General features: G+C 45.7%; 1 protein-coding gene and 1 long non-coding RNA gene across 5 annotated transcripts in view; one reads left to right on the plus strand and one right to left on the minus strand.

The window, feature by feature from the left end:
• Positions 1-12,087, plus strand: part of LOC147108826 (uncharacterized) — a 58,661-nt gene extending 46,574 nt beyond the window's left edge. The window contains exon 2 of the long non-coding RNA XR_015080674.1: positions 11,015-12,087. This is a non-coding gene — a long non-coding RNA (uncharacterized LOC147108826). The remainder of the gene's footprint in view (positions 1-11,014) is intronic.
• The window catches only part of LOC147108825 (transcription factor MafB-like), a 388,751-nt gene that overhangs the window by 131,802 nt on the left and 241,014 nt on the right, over positions 1-15,935 (minus strand). The window lies entirely within an intron of this gene.

Raw genomic sequence — 15,935 nt, forward strand, 5'->3', positions numbered from 1 at the left:
TGTAGAATATTGCATTGGTTTCTACTACACTGCATTATAAGCTATATTGGTTTTACTGGTTTACTGTTTCAGATTGTTTTGTCCGCTGTTGCATTGTACTGTATGGTACTGCTTTCTAGTTGGGCCGTATTGTGTTGTGATAATCTACCGTATTGTATTACATTGAACTGCATGCTTTTGTATTATTTGTAGGATGGTTAATGAATTGTGTACTGCATTATGTTGTACTTTATCATGCAATAACTCTATTCTATTATACTCTAATGAATTAGACTTTTGCATTGTATTGAATTTTGCTGCGCTGTTTCAAACAACATTGTACTCTGCTGTTCTGTATGATATTGTACTATTGTCCGCTGTTCAAAATGTTACACTGCTTCCACTGCCCTGGGATATCGCATGTCACAGACTAATATCCTGTGTATTAAATGCTTTACCATACTTGGTTGCTAGCAGGAGCAATCAAGAAGAAGAAATAGGAAGACTGTAGCTTTAAGCCTGTTGGTGTTGGAGGACTCGTAGTAACGCCCTCCTGTAATGGATTTTGCTGATACCAGTGGACAGCTGATTCTGAAAGTTCCTTTTGGTTTTGCTGTTATTGACTTAAAATGGGAAATGGGAAACAGTCCTAAGTGCAGGAGATGCCTGCGAAGCTGACACTTTGCCTGCAGGATGCCCCAAGGGTTCTGCGGGTCAGGCTCGAGGAGGTCTGGAAGCAAGTTGGTCCATTGTCTCCACGAGAAACACTTCAGCAAACAGGTCAACAAACACGCCCAAATGCAGAAACAAACCCACCTAAATAGACTTAAAGAAAACTTCCCGAGTCTAGCAGCAAATCCATCTGATGCTGGAGTCTCCCTATCGAAAAAGAGGCTGTTTTTTGAGCCATTTGGCTCACAGTGCCATGGAATTCACTCCATTTATATTGCTGGACAGACTCCACGATACCAGAGCAGCAAGCAACTCCAGATGTGCGAGGCCTTGTGTATAGTTGTTTGAAGTAGACAATTTGTGACCGCCAAACTGTCCACAAAAGCTAGGGAAGGTGTGCACTGGCAAGCAGTTGGGATAATTCGTGACCAAGCAGTTTATCCCACCTTCAGCCAGAAATGGTGTTGGCATGTGCCAGTAGAGGTAGACCTGCTTCTATCTCCCCTGTCCCAGCTTTTCATCACTTTAAACACTTCTATCATATCACCCTGTAATGTGTGTCAGCCGTGGCTCAGTGGGTAGCATTCTGTAGGTGGGAGGGGCTAGGGAGTGAGCAGGTGCTGCTGGGTGCTTGATTACTGCAGGGAGTTGGAGTGAGTTTGTAAAAGGTTGGTGGTGGGGTTTTTTTTCAGGTTTTAGGGCCTTTTTGGTGCTGAGATAGCTGCTGAGGGGCCCGGAGTGCCGGGCCCCTCAGAGCACAGTGCTCCCAGGATGAATTTAATCACGGGATAAAATGTTGGGAGAAAGGAGAAAAAAAGGCCCAAAGATTTGGGCCGGGACCCCAGGAGGTTTTGAAAAGAAAACACGGTGGTGGTTCAGTGCGAGGATAAGGTGATACGAGCTTGGGATATTATCCAGGTGGTACATGAGGACTGCGGTGAGGGAAGCTGCTTTGCCTGCCGACCAAAGCCGAATGTTGGGTTCGAGGTGACAGTCAGTGGCCAAGAGGAGGTGGAAAGACTTTTACTGAGTTTGAAGGTTGGAGATAAGTTCTTGGAGGTATCTCTGCTATATTCTGAAGAGGTGGTGATCTCATTCTTAAACCTGTCGGTTTATGTTGAGGACGATGTGCTAATAAAAGAGTTGGAGTTATGGGACATTAAAATTTGCTCGGCAATAAAGAGGAGCTACTATCCAGGAATGCGGGTAGCAGATGGAACCCGTTATGTAAAGGTACGGTTCCCAGAGGGGGTGAAGTCATTGCCGTGTAGCATGAAATTCAAGACAATGGAAGGAGTGCAGTACTTCTGGGTACTGCATGATAACCAGAAGAAGGTTTGTTATTATTGTCTTGGACATGACCATCTTGTAAGAAGCTGTTCAGACTTGTACTGTTATAACTGCAGCGAGTCTGGACACATTGCTTGGAGCTGCAAGGTGGAGAGCTGTGGGGTGTGTCACAAAGGCCCCACCCACTGTGAGTGTGAGGCAGAAGGAAGCCCCTTGAGTGACAAGGAGATGGCAGAAGGAGAAGGAACAGGAGGTGTGAGTGGAACAGCTGGAGGAGCGGTGCAGGCAGAGGACACAGCTGGTGAATGGAAGGAGAAAAGAGCGCAGAAAGAGGCAGAAAATTGCGGAGCAGAGAACAGGATGGAGATGGTGGAGTACACACCAAGTATGGTGGAAAAGGACAAAGACAGCAGCGGGCAGCACGGGTCGAGGGCAGAGTCGAACCATAATACGGGTTGGCTCTTCCTAAAGAATCTGGTGTCCGTGGGGAGAGAGGAGGTGGGTGCAGGGTAAGCATAAGTACTCCAAAGAAAGATGGGGAGCCGGACATCTCGGGGAGCAGGAGGGGGCAAGACAAGGAGAGGGTACAAGAGGCAGGAACCTTAAAGGGGGCAGCAGGACGGGAGTGGGGAAACAAAGATGCCAGAAGGGAGCAAGATAGGTGCAGATGCACCATTGTCCCAGAGAGAGAAGAAACGGGGAGCAAGGGTCAGCGGTGGAGATGAGGCCGAAGGGAGTGACACTGTTGGAGAAACCGTGGTAACAGGAAGACACTCTAAGGGAGAATATGTATCTGACAGGGAGCAGGGATGGGAGGTTACAGAAAAGTTTGAGAGTGAGAAGTCAGAGGGGGACAGAGACATGGAAGTGGGGGGTGGGGTGGCATAGTGTGGAAAGGGAAAGGTTAGTGAGGGGCAGAAGGAGGGAGAAGGGGCAGCTCCCTGGCCCAAACCTAATGTAAGGAAGTGGCTGCAACTGCAGGGAAGGTTCAAACAGGAGGTGAAAATGAGCCGGAGGCTGCAGGAGAAAGCAACAGCTGCTCGAAAAGTTGGGAAGGAGCATGAGAGGAGGGAAGAGCCGGACATTAAATGATGGGTGGATTATCAGGCACAAGTCCCTCATTCGGAGCCATGATTACTGATCAATTTTTAAAGTACAATAGATCAGCATATGTTATGGGAGACAAATTAAACTTCAGGTTTTGATGTTAATATGTGGTGGAGGAATGGCTGTGCAGAGCAGCGGAATGGATTTGTATGATACAATGGAATGATCACAATATTGTAAATGTTTTTAATCTCAGGTGGATGTAAAAGATCCCATGGCACTATTTTGAAGAAGAGCAGGGGAGTTATCCCCGGTGTCCTGGCCAATATTTATCCCTCAATCAACATCACTAAAACAGATTATCTGGTCATTATCACATTGCTGTTTGTGGGAGCTTGCTGTGTGCAAATTGGCTGCGCGTTTCCTACATTACAACATTGACTACACTTCAAAAGCAGTACTTAATTGTCTGTAAGGCGCTTTGAGATGTCCAGTGGTCCGGAAAGGTGTTATATAAATGCAAGTCTTTCTTTTCTTTCTTATTGTTCTAACAAAATTTTTTGCATTTCCTTGTACCAGGCAGGATCCTAGTGAACCTCTCTAAAGCCTCAATACCCTTCTTATAGCATGGAGCCCAGCGCTGCACACAGTACTCTAAGTGAGGTCTTACAGGACTTGCATTTATACAGCAGATTTCACAACCTCAGGATGTCCCAAAGCGCTTTACAGCCAATGAAGTACTTTTGAAGTGTAGTCACTGTTGTAATGTGGGAAATCCGGCAGCCAAATTGCGCACAGCAAGCTCCCACAAACAGCAATGAGACACTGACCAGATAATCTGTTTTAATGATGTCGGTTCAGGGATAAATGTTGTTAAGGTTATATATCAGCTCATCATTACCTGTTGGCTTTTATGTTCTACAACTTTTTGATAAAACCTAGTATTCCATTTGCTTTTTTTTTAATAACCTTATCAACCTGAGATGTTGCCTTTAATGTCATGTGAACCCGTAAAACCCCAAACCCTCTGTTCTTCCACAGCATCAAGCTTACTTCCATTCAGAGTATAAAACCAAAATGTATCACCTCACACTTACTGACATTGGAGAGCGAGACTGTAGGTAGCAGGAGATAATTTGACAATCAACAACAACAACAACTTGCATTTATATAGCGCCTTTAACGCAGTAAAACATCCCAAGGCGCTTCACAGGAGTGTTATAAAATAAAATTTGACACCGAGCCACTTAAGGAGATATTAAGGCAGGCTTGGTCAAAGAGGTAGGTTTTAAGGAGCGTCTTAAAGGAGGAAAGAGAGGTAGCGAGGTGGAGAGGTTTAGGCAGGGAATTCCAGAGCTTAGGGCCTAGGCAGCTGAAGGCACGGCCACCAATGGTGGAGCAATTAAAATTGGGCATGCTCAAGAGGCCAGAGTTAAAGGAGCACAGATATCTCAGAGTGTTATGTGGCTGGAGTAGAGTGCAGAGATAGGGAGGGGCGAGGCCATGGAAGGATTTAAAAATAAGGATGAGAATTTTGAAATCGAGGCGTTGCTTAACCGGGAGCCAATGTAGGTCAGCGAGCACAGGGGTGATGGGTGAATGGGACTTGGTGCGAGTTAGGACACGGGCAGCCGAGTTTTGGATGACATCATGTTTTCATAGGGTAGAACGTGTGAGGTTGGCCAGGAGTGCGTTGGAATAGTCAAGTCTATAGGTAACGAAGGTATGAATGAGGGTTTCAGCAGCAGATGAGCTGAGGCAGGGACGGAGTCGGGCGATGTTCTGGAGATGGAAATAGGCGGTCTTGGTGATGGTATGGATATGTGGTCGGAAGCTCATCTCGGGGTCAAATATGACACCAAGGTTGCGAACAGTCTGGTTCAGCCTCAGACAGTTGCCAGGGAGAGGGACGGAGTCGAGAGCTAGGGAAAAGAGTTTGTTGCGGGGACTGAAGACAATGGCTTCGGTCTTCCCAATATTTAGTTGGAGGAATGAATTAACAAATATTTCACTGAAACATTTTTCACAAACATAGAATGGGACATCAAGCAAATAGGATTGTGGAGAAAAATGTTCTCATATAAGCGGCTACATCAATGCATGGATCATTGTTCTGTGATCATGGCTTGTAAATCAGACCCTTGCTCCCCAGGGTTCATTCTACCCAATGATAGTCATTGCTATGTGGCAAAAACATTGCATGAAGCAAAATCAAGTTCTCTTCAGTAACTTGCGGGTGTCTGTAGTTTGGAGTACTGTATCAAAACAAATCACAGTGCTTATCTGGGAGTGTCAGTCTTGGATAAACATGCCAATTAGAAAGGATGGCCTCTTTAAAGGGGCTTCCACCCTGATCCCTGTGAGGATCCGTCATGTTGAGTATATTGTCCAAAAAAGCCATGATTCAAATGGGCAAATGTTAAAAATGTATCCTTCTTTCCATTTTTGTTTAATTTTGCAGTAATCACAAAACCAAATGCCCTACCTTGTTAACACTGTCAATTTGACCACTGTGGAACTGTGGGCAGAGGATGATGGGAGGAGCGTGCATGATTTTATTGGACATCAGATTCTTCATCAAACAAGGGGTGCAGAATCTTATTAAGGGAGCTGGGCCTGATTTGCTCGGGTACGGTTTGAAGGCAAACTCCTGAAGGAATTGAATTCACCTTATGTACAATACCAAATATATTTAAATTCTTCATCAATTAAAATGTTGCTTCCACTTTTCTACCCCCGCCCTCCCCAATGTGGCTATTTTCCAGCCTGAGCAATGACTTGCTATTTGACTGTAACAGGGATCACATATAAAACGAATCCTATCCTGTCTGCTACTCACATGCACTTAGAAGCAGGAACTCGGGTTGATTTTTATCCACTTTATCCCGGGGCACGGAGGCCTAATGTAACACCTAAACTGCTGCCCCGCTGAAATCAGCACAGACCCGCTACTGAACCTGTGGCTTTCTGTATAGTTTAGCAATACAACAGGCAGTCCCAGCGTCACTTCCTTTGAATCTGGTAGTCTTCAGGAACCCAGAGTGTTTGTGATATAAATTATATGTATGCAAAGATATACAGATATATAGAAAGACATGCATTTATATAGCGCCTTTCACAACCTCAGGATGTCCCAAAGCACCTTACAGTCAATGAAGGGCTTCTGAAGTGTAATTGCTGTTGTAATGCTAGAAACACTGCAGCCAAATTGCACACAGCAAGCTCCCACAAACAGCAATGAGAGAATGACCAGGTAATCTGTTTATCTAGTGATGTTGGTTGAGGGATAAATATTGGCCAGGACACTAGGGAGAACCCCCCTGCTCTTCTTTGAAATAGCGGCATGGAATTTTTACGTCTACCCGAGAGGGTAGACGGGGCCTCGGTTTAAAGTCTCATCCGAAAGACAGCACCTCCGACAGTGCAGCGCTCCCTCAGCACTGCACTGGAGTGTCAGCCCAGATTTTGTGCTCAAGTCTCTGGAGTGGGAGTATGAACCCACAACCTTTTTTTTTTGACGGGGGGGGGGGGGGGGGGAATAGATAGGGTGGCTCTTCTAATAAAACTCGCCCTCAGCTCACATCCGAGTCGTCCTCACCTGCTGCAAACATGATTATTCTGCAGCAAAAAGGTTAATTAAATCCCAAATAACATCTTACACTTTGTTTCCTGGGGGGAGTAAAAGAATGTAAAAGTGGAAGCTACAGAGCAATAAAACATGTTTCACTGCATTAGTGAGAATTCTTCGGAGAGCCCAAAACACCAGGATCAGTTTTATTATGAGTAATTAATGATCCATTATGAGTAGATTGCCAGCTAAGCCAAATCATTAATGAGTTATGGGTCATTCAAATTGGGAATAGCATGCTCTGCAATTCAGCCAATTGAGACTCTGGCTTCCTATATATTTTTTTACACTCTACTAATGATCTGTTCAGCACATTTTACACAGGGTAACAATTACAAGATCAGTTGTTTTTTAAAGTAAACGTTAATTTTAATAATTAATTCCCTGCCATTCCTTTCAAATGTTTATCTTGCTGTTGCAGATTTATTTGTGTTTTCTTTTTATTAATGGTCCTTCAGTTCAGGCATTGTGTGAAACCTTCTATTTTAATAAATTTATGACAGCTTAACTCTCAGTCCAAAGCCAAGCATGTTGCAGTGAGGTGAGCACATAAGCAAGTGCCTGTGACGCATCAAACACAGCATGATCAAGTTAGGAGCTAATTCCGCACAAAGGCATGCGTTCCCATTACCCCAGTCCTCTCCACGTGCCACTGGCACCCTGTACCCCAGAGAATCAACATCAAAATTCTTGCCCCTGCTTTTAAATCACTCCGTGACCACGCCCCAATCTACCTTAGCAGTCTCCTCTGGCTTTGTGTGCCCTTGGCTCTTGTGATATCAGGTTACTACTTGCCCCCAGTCTCTCCACCATGTACACTAGACTCCTCAGGCACCTGATATCTCCATTCCCTCCACTATGTAACCATATTTACAACTGGACATGGCAGTCTAGTGGTGATGGTACTGGACCAGCAACACAGAAGTCATGATCCACCGTAAATTTGAATTCTATAAATCTGGTCATTTGTGAGCTAGTACCAGGAAAATAGCCACAAATGATTGTCATAGAAACTCAACTCTTCTTCTGAGGCAGTCCCTCGGAACCGAGGATGACTTGTTTCCACATTAAAAATGAGTTCTCAAGTGACTGATGAGTCCAATGCGGGACCTACAGTCTCTGTCGCAGGTGGGGCAGACGGTGGTTGAAGGGATGGGTGGGTGGGGTGTTTGGGTTGACGTGCGCTCCTTCCGCTGTTTGCACTTGGCTTCCGCTTGCTCCCGGTGAAGAGACTCGCGGTGGTTGGCGCCTTCCCGAATGCTTCTCCTCCACTTTGTGCGGTCTTGGGTCAGGGATTCCCAGGTGTCGGTGGGGATGTTGCACTTTTTCAAGGAGGCTTTGAGGGTGTCCTTGAAGCATTTCTTCTGCCTACCTGGGGCTCTCCTGCCGTGTCGGAGCTCCAAGTAGAGCGCTTGTTTTGGAAGTCTCGTATCGGGCATGCAGACGATGTGGTCCGTCCATCGGAGCTGATCGAGCGTGGTCAGAGCTTTGATGCTGGGGATGTTGGCCTGAGCAAGAACACTGACGTTGATGCGCCTATCCTGCCAATGGATTTGCAGGATCTTGCAGAGGCAGCATTGCTGGTACCTCTCCAGTGCTTTGAGGTGCCTGCTGTAAATGGTCCATGTCTCTGAAGCATACAGGAGGGCGGGTATCACTAATTCACTAGTTCCCTATTGTCCTTCAGGGAAGGGACACCTGGCACTGCTGCATGTGACTCCAATCCCTCAGGATCAGCAGTGTGCTCACATCCCAAGAACAAATAAAAACAAACGCGCACCCTATGCTCCTCTGAACCACATTCATCATATCCCCATTCCCTCCATTATGCACACACATGCAACTTATACTCCTCTAATACCAGGTTACATATGCACCTGCACCCTTCAGTCCTTTGACACCAGGTTACTCCTTGTGGCCATCACTCCCCTAGCTAGCCACATGCGCCCTATGCTCTTCTGCACTAGATTACTCTTCCTTCCGGTTATTTCTCCTACGTACCCACGTGAACCCTCTACTCCTCTAACGCAGTCTCCACCTTTAGGAGCCTCTCGTTCAACCTGTTTGCTGCTAACCTCTGGAACTCCCTCCTTAGAACCCCTCTTTGACCGGAACACTCCCGCCCCAACCCTCGCCATCCTTTTTCCCTCCTGCTCGTCGCCTTGCACTATTTATTTTCTCTCCTCAAAGTAATGCTAGGACCCCAGCTATTCACAATATATATTAATGATCTAGACGAGGGAACTAGATGTAATATCTCCAAATTTGCAGATGACACAAAGCTGGGTGGGCGTGTGTGCTGTGAGGAGGATGCCAAGAAACTCCAGTATGATTTGGACAGGTTGGGTGATTGGGCAGATGTATGGCAGATGCAATATAATGTGGATAAATGTGAGGTTATCCACTTTGGTGGCAAAAACAGGAAGGCAGATTATTATCTGAACGGCAATAGATTGGGAGAAGGGGAAGTGCAACGAGACCTGGGTGTCCTTGTGCACCAGTCGCTGAAGGTAAGCATGCAGGTGCAGCAGGCGGTTAAGAAGGCAAATGGTATGTTGGCCTTCATAGTGAGAGGATTCGAGTACAGGAACAAGGATGTCTTGCTGCAGTTGTACAGGGCCTTGGTGAGACCGCACCTTGAGTATTGTGTGCAGTTTTGGTCGCCTTATCTGAGGAAGGATGTTCTTGCCATGGAGGGAGTGCAGCGAAGATTCACCAGGCTGATACCTGGGATGGCAGGAATGACGTATGAGGAGAGATTGGGTCGATTGGGCTTATACTCGCTGGAGTTTAGAAGAATGAGAGGGGATCTCATTGAAACTTATAAAATTCTAACAGGACTAGACAGACTAGATGCAGGAAGGATGTTCCCGATGGCGGGGGAGTTCAGAACCAGGGGTCACAGTCTAAAGATAAGGGGTAAGCCATTTAGGACAGAGATGAGGAGGAATTTCTTCACCCAGAGAGTGGTGAACCTGTGGAATTCTCTACCACAAAAGGCAGTTGAGGCCACTTCATTAAATATATTTAAGAAGGAGTTAGATATATTTCTTAAGGCTAAAGGGATCAAGGGATATGGGAAGAAGGCAGGGACAGGGTACTGAATTTGGATGATCAGCCATGATCTCATTGAATAGCGGAGCAGGCTCGAGGGGCCGAATGGCCTACTCCTGCTCCTATCTTCTATGTTTCTATGTTTCTAATGCATTTTGAGATGTCTTTCTGTACGTGAAGAGCACGATAGAAATGTAAGCAGTTGTGCTTTAACGGCAGGTTTATAAGTGAGCGTGAGTAGATATAACTTGAGAGATTGATATTGATTCGTACAGATTCAGTATGATGTACATAATGGAGATTGCAATTATTTTATAATGGAGAAGTTTACACTAAGATTGGAGACGCGTGACCAAGAGTGAGGTGTATTATAATAGAGGTTTATAGCACTGAGGGAGAAATGCATACAACTATCGTGGCAGTGTATATAACAGACAGGTTTATACTGTGGAGGGTAAGTTGAATAGAAAGGGTGTGATGGAGATAATTAAGGTTCCATTGTATATAACTGAGTGACTGATACAAAGAAGGCAGTGTATATTACTGAGAGATTGGTACAAAAGGTCCCGTGTATATTACTGAAGGTGGGGGCGTATGTAATTGAGGTGTATATAAATACTTTAAAATTGAAAACAGGTCTTTTAGATTTTTTGTTTAAACATTTGTAAATTGCTTCATACCACCAGCTCAGTCGAGTAAGACTGATGTAAAACTGTTTATACAGGGTGATTGTTAACATATACTTCATTAATGTGCCCATTATTCTTCGTCTACTGAAGGCTGGGATTTTGTAAAAGAAAAAAGAATGATACCCTGCTTCGGGCTGTGTAGATTCTCTCAATTCAGGTTTAATTTTTTTCTAAACTTAAAAGGACTTTTTTTTTGATAATGTTGGCTTTTGCTTCGATGGGATTTACTTAGAATACCTTTGAAATGATGGCAGGTTATAGCCGGATCATGCGAATGAAGCTTCACTGTGCTGTAACATTTACAGATGTTCCACAAGGCGGCAAAAAAGTGAGTCACCGTCTGTTTAAGAAGCCGCAGGAACAGAGCTCGCTGTAAAATCACCTGACAAAGCCCCCCTCACCAGTAGCTCTCTCCTCACGTTGGACTTTCCGTTCCCAAGACCCGCCACCTTTCCACGCCACCTGTGCAAGTGCAATTTGGATGAAGGAAGTCGCGGCGTATGTGGCATTGCGCTTCCCAGAATTCCCTCCTCACTGCTTCTTCCAAGGGCAACATGAGCATCGACAGCCGAGTTGCGGCCGGTTGCCGTGACATCTGCTCCGAAGTGCACTGTCCAAAAATGTTAACCTGTCTCTTTTCTCTCTCTCTCTCTAGGTACTGGCTGATCTGCAGTGCTACTCTGGCATTTTCTGTTTGAACTTCAGATTTCTAAACATCTGCAGGTTGTTTTTTCATGACATCTACGCACGTGGTAACCATGGCGATATATGGATTTTTTTTTTGCCACGCAAACATTTTAAGTTTGATAAAAGCAAGAGAAAAATTTGCCGTTCTGTTTTTTTTTAATATTCCTGCTGGGAATATGAGCATTGCTAGCAAGGCCAGCATTTGTTGGCCGTCCCTAGTTGCCCTTGAGAAGGTGATGGTGAGCCGCCTTCTCCTTGAACCGCTGCAATCCCTGTAGTGAAGGCACTCTCATCACAGTGCTGTCGGGTAGGGAGTCCGAGGACTTTGACACATCGACCGTGAAATAATGCTGATTTATGTCCAAGTTGGTGCGTGGCTTGGAGGGGAACCTGGAGAAAATGCGTTCCCATGCACCTGCTACCCTTGTCCATCTAGGTGGTGGAAGTCACGTGTTTGGGACCTGCCTCACTCCCACGTCTCCCACGGATGGGCTTATGCCAGGCATTGGAAGACAGGAGAGAACAAAACGTTTTACTGAAGCAATATAACAGCCATAGACAGGCCCATATGCCAACCGGAATGTTTTTAGAAAAGTTCCATTAAAAAGTTATCTTCTGCTACTTGGGGTCTAAATTAACATCTGCAAGGAACTCGGTACCCTTTGGCCTGGTCATCTTTTTCTAACATCACCAACTGTGAGACTCAGAAATTGCCTCATATTAAAGCAATAATGCTATGGAGATATCAGCAGTATTAGTTATTACTCGAACATTAATGTAACTTGAACTCTTGGAATGCTAGCACGTCTATGGATAGTCTGGTTGTGGTAAACCACTGTGTTCACTGTTGTTGTTGTTGTTGTTGTCGTTCACTCTTGTTTCACTGTTGTGCCTGACTATGCCTCAGCTGACTCCGCCCCTGGGCTACCGAGTATAAGAGCGGCCGCATGGCAGCTCCTGGCATTCGGTCGTCCACTAGAGGCATAGTCCTGATCTGTCTGAAGTGCAATTCAGTAGTTAATAAAAGCCTGTTGTTCTGAACTCTGCCTAGCCTTTTATTAGAATTGATAGCGCATCACTGGTCTCGCCGGGAAGACTGGTTTTGTTTGATTTCAGCTCACCATGGCACTGGAACAAAGATCAGGAGTCACCTCACTAATATAATATTAAGCCTGCGTGATTAAAATGAACATTAACAATTCTCCATTCTCACCCTGTCCTATTTTTACCTTAATGCTATTTTTTTTTTCTTTTCTATCTGCCAAACATCTCTCCTCTCCCACTCCTGAATGTGTTAACTCCTTGCTGGGGTATGATTTCACAAATGCCTTTCCCAAGTGATCGTCCTTCCTGTGTGAGCCCAGACAGTGAGTGTTGGCAAGTTATTACACTGCGGGAGATGTCACCGCTGCAACTCAATTCTGTCCTCATTTGATGTCCACACATGCACACTTTGAGCAGCAGCCACTGGATAGTAATCAAGAGGGGAAACCTGGCCAGTTCCATGACGCACCCTTGCTTTATTAACCGGTCAAATGGAAAAGATCTCAACTTGTTCATATCATCAGGTCAATATTTGATACTTTTTTCACATTAAAACCATAGGAACGGCACATTAACCTTCAAACTCACCCTTACAAGAAGCGCAAGCCTGGGTGAGCAATCTACTAAGTGTTAAATGAAATATACTTTTTTAAAAGATTCTAAAGAAGAATAAATAAAAACAGAGAATGTTGGAAATACTCAGCAGGTCAGGCAGCATCGTGGAGAGAGAAACAGAGTTAACGTTTCCTCAGAATCTGACGAAAGGTCATCGACCGGAAACGTTAACTCTGTTTCTCTCTCCACAGATGCTGCCTGACCTGCTGAGTTTCTCCAGCATTTTCTGTTTTTATTTCAGATTTCCAGCATCTGCAGTATTTTGCTTTTGGAGAAGTAATTTTATTCTGTCTCTCTTCTTTCCCTGTGCGCTTAACCTCTACTTCTCTTATCATTTATGTTCTTCTATTTCTCCGTATGTACTCTGTTGTTTTATCTAATCTGTTTCTGTAAAGAAAAAAACCCTCCATATTGCTTAAGCTTACCAGTATTACTCTGCCTACAGTGATCTTCATTGTATCCGTTGGCTATAAAGCACTTTGGGACGGTGTGCGGTCATAAAAGGTGCTATATAAATGCAAGTCTTTCTTTCTTCCCTCTATTAATCCATTCAGGACCACCTCAATGAAAATTAGTTTCTGATTGGAACAAAGGACATTTTATTTTCCAGCCAATCAGAAAACATTATATTAGGATTTGACCTTATTTTGATTTAGGGTGATCAAACTTTCCTGGATAATTCAGCGATGGTCCAAAGGACTGGGTGCACTGAAATGCTTCATCTCATCTGTGGTGGCAAGAGAATTTTGCGTTCATCAATGTGAGCGATGGAAGCATGAGCTAAGGGACTTACTATTTGAAGCACCCAACACTTCAGGTCAGATAGAGCATGGTTAGATGTGGGACTAAAGTTCCCTCTACTCTATCTCAGCAATGTGCCAGCCCCAAGCTCAGAAGAGCACCCCTACTGCTACTAATGCATCATTTCTCCATTACCCCAAAACCATCCATTCTGCAGCCTTTCCTTGGTCGAGTGCCAAATTAGGGACATATTTTGTTCTGTGGGGCCATGCCCACTGGATGGTGGATTGATACTGCCCATTTGACATTGGAACCTTACAGACAAATCAGAGCAGACTGGTTGGATTTGTTTGCTAAATACTTGTTTGCTAAATACTGACAATTGATAAATCTTCCACTCCACTACTTGCCCCTTCATTCATTATGCCCAATCCATGTATTTCCACACGATTCTAGCTGTCCCACGTGTTCAGTCATAGTGAATAATTCACTTGTGAATCTTATGTAACGGTCCCTTTGTTGTGATCAAAGCACAGTATCAGACCTCCACCATAACTTACCTCAAGGAGATTTTGCAGCAGTTGGGTAACATGGAGTCATTGTGCTACAATATTTGTAGTCCACACAAATGCTTTAATGAGCACTTTAGACATATGCAGGGCCATTTAATACATGGTGACACATGTCCTTGACTTCAATCAGCTTACCTTCCACTGAACTAAAATGAATTAGGTCAATGCATAGACTGTGCAGTTCAATTTAATGAACAACACATTAAACTTGAGATATCCTGATTTTCCCTCATGTCTCAGTGCCGCACAGTGTGAAACTGAGTCATGCAGACCAGAGAAAACTATTAGAAAACCTTGCATTTAAAAATCACCTTATCATGCCTCTCAGAAACATTCAAAAGTACTTCGTAATAAAACAATCCTGAGGGGCTGGGCCTTGAGATGGTGGAGATGTGAGTCCTCCCATCTCAGGGGAAGGGGAGAGGAAAGTTGGGTTGATAAAGCAAAAGCCAGAAGGTTCTGTGGAGGAGTCAGAGAAGGGGAAGTGTTGTTGCTGTCTTGACTTTGATCATTGTTACCAGTTATATATTAAATACCGTCTTGTAGGAATTAACGAATTCCTACGAATAACTGAGATCGACACCAGAGAACGATTAAACAGGTCTTTACTCAACGGAGATGCCACGAGGACTGACTGGGTAGTCCCGTGGTTTGCGACGTGACGTCATCGCGTTTGCCCGCATTTTCCCGCGCTTTTAAAGGGGCCACGCCCCGTACATGCAAACTCCATATACAAAACACAGTAATGCCTAACACAATGGTACAGGTTTAGGCTGGTGTTAGAACCTCATTAAAGAGAATTATATACAGTTAGCCAGAGTCATTCAGTGGTTCTGCCACATGCGCCCCCCCAGAATTCGCTTTAACGGACAAATACGCGGAAGGGACCGGTATATGGGGCCTTGAGCGGATCCCTATGCGCGTCATGGCGAATAAAGACGTATTCAGCCTTGTGAAGCTCTGTGGGAACGTGAGACCTCTGCGGCCCGTGGTGCGAAGTGGGCACCGGTGCGAAACATCTGGCCGCCTCCTGGTGACTAGCAAGCTGGGCAGACGCGGACCATTGCTCCGTCGATGTTGGTAGGAAGTCCCCTGGGACCCGCAGCGGCTGACCAGACACCAGCTCCGCTGATGAAGAGTGAAGGTCTTCTTTGGGGGCCGTGCGAAGGCCCAACAGGACCCACGGTAGCTTGTCTGCCCATCCAACGTCCTGGAGGCTGGCTCTCAGGGCGGCCTTCATTGACCGGTGGAAACGTTCGCAGAGGCCATTCGCCTATGGATGGTAGGCTGTGGTGCAGTGTAATTTGACACCGAGTCCTTGGGCCACTGCATTCCAGAATTCGGAGGAAAACTGCGGTCCCCTGTCTGACGAAATATCGGTGGGTACTCTGAAACGGGCGATCCAGGAGGAAATGAACGTCAGCCAAAGTAGTGGATGACAGGGGGACCGCCTCCGGCCATCTGGTGGTGATGTGGTGTTCCACACTATGTTTCGTGGCTGTGGAGGAGAACGTGGGTCTTGTCAGGTCGGGGAATTCACTGAAAAGGCGAGCGAACTCATCAGGAGTCGGGAACGCACAGGAGACAGGGTGCGACGTAGTGTTACTGCGGTAACACGGAAGAGAATTAAAAGCTGCTGCGTTGATCAGCCGCCGGTTCCTAACGTCGACCAGGAGGCTGTTGGTGCACAGGAAATCCGCGCCGAGGAGGGGCTGGGAAACTTTGGCCGTAACAAACTCCCAGTGAAAACGTTGCCCCCCGAGGCACAACTCCACTCGCCGTCTGCCGAAGGTCCGAATTGTTCCGCCATTGGCCGCTTCAAGGGCAGGGCCGTGATTCCCCATCTGCACATCGAGGGCGGCCGCGGATAAAATGCTGCACTGCGCTCCGGTGTCACACAGGAAACGATGACCGGAG

Source organism: Somniosus microcephalus, chromosome 13 (genome assembly GCF_052327205.1).
Source record: "Somniosus microcephalus isolate GS21.2 chromosome 13, FLI_Smic_1.0, whole genome shotgun sequence".
Lineage (NCBI taxonomy): Eukaryota > Metazoa > Chordata > Chondrichthyes > Squaliformes > Somniosidae > Somniosus > Somniosus microcephalus.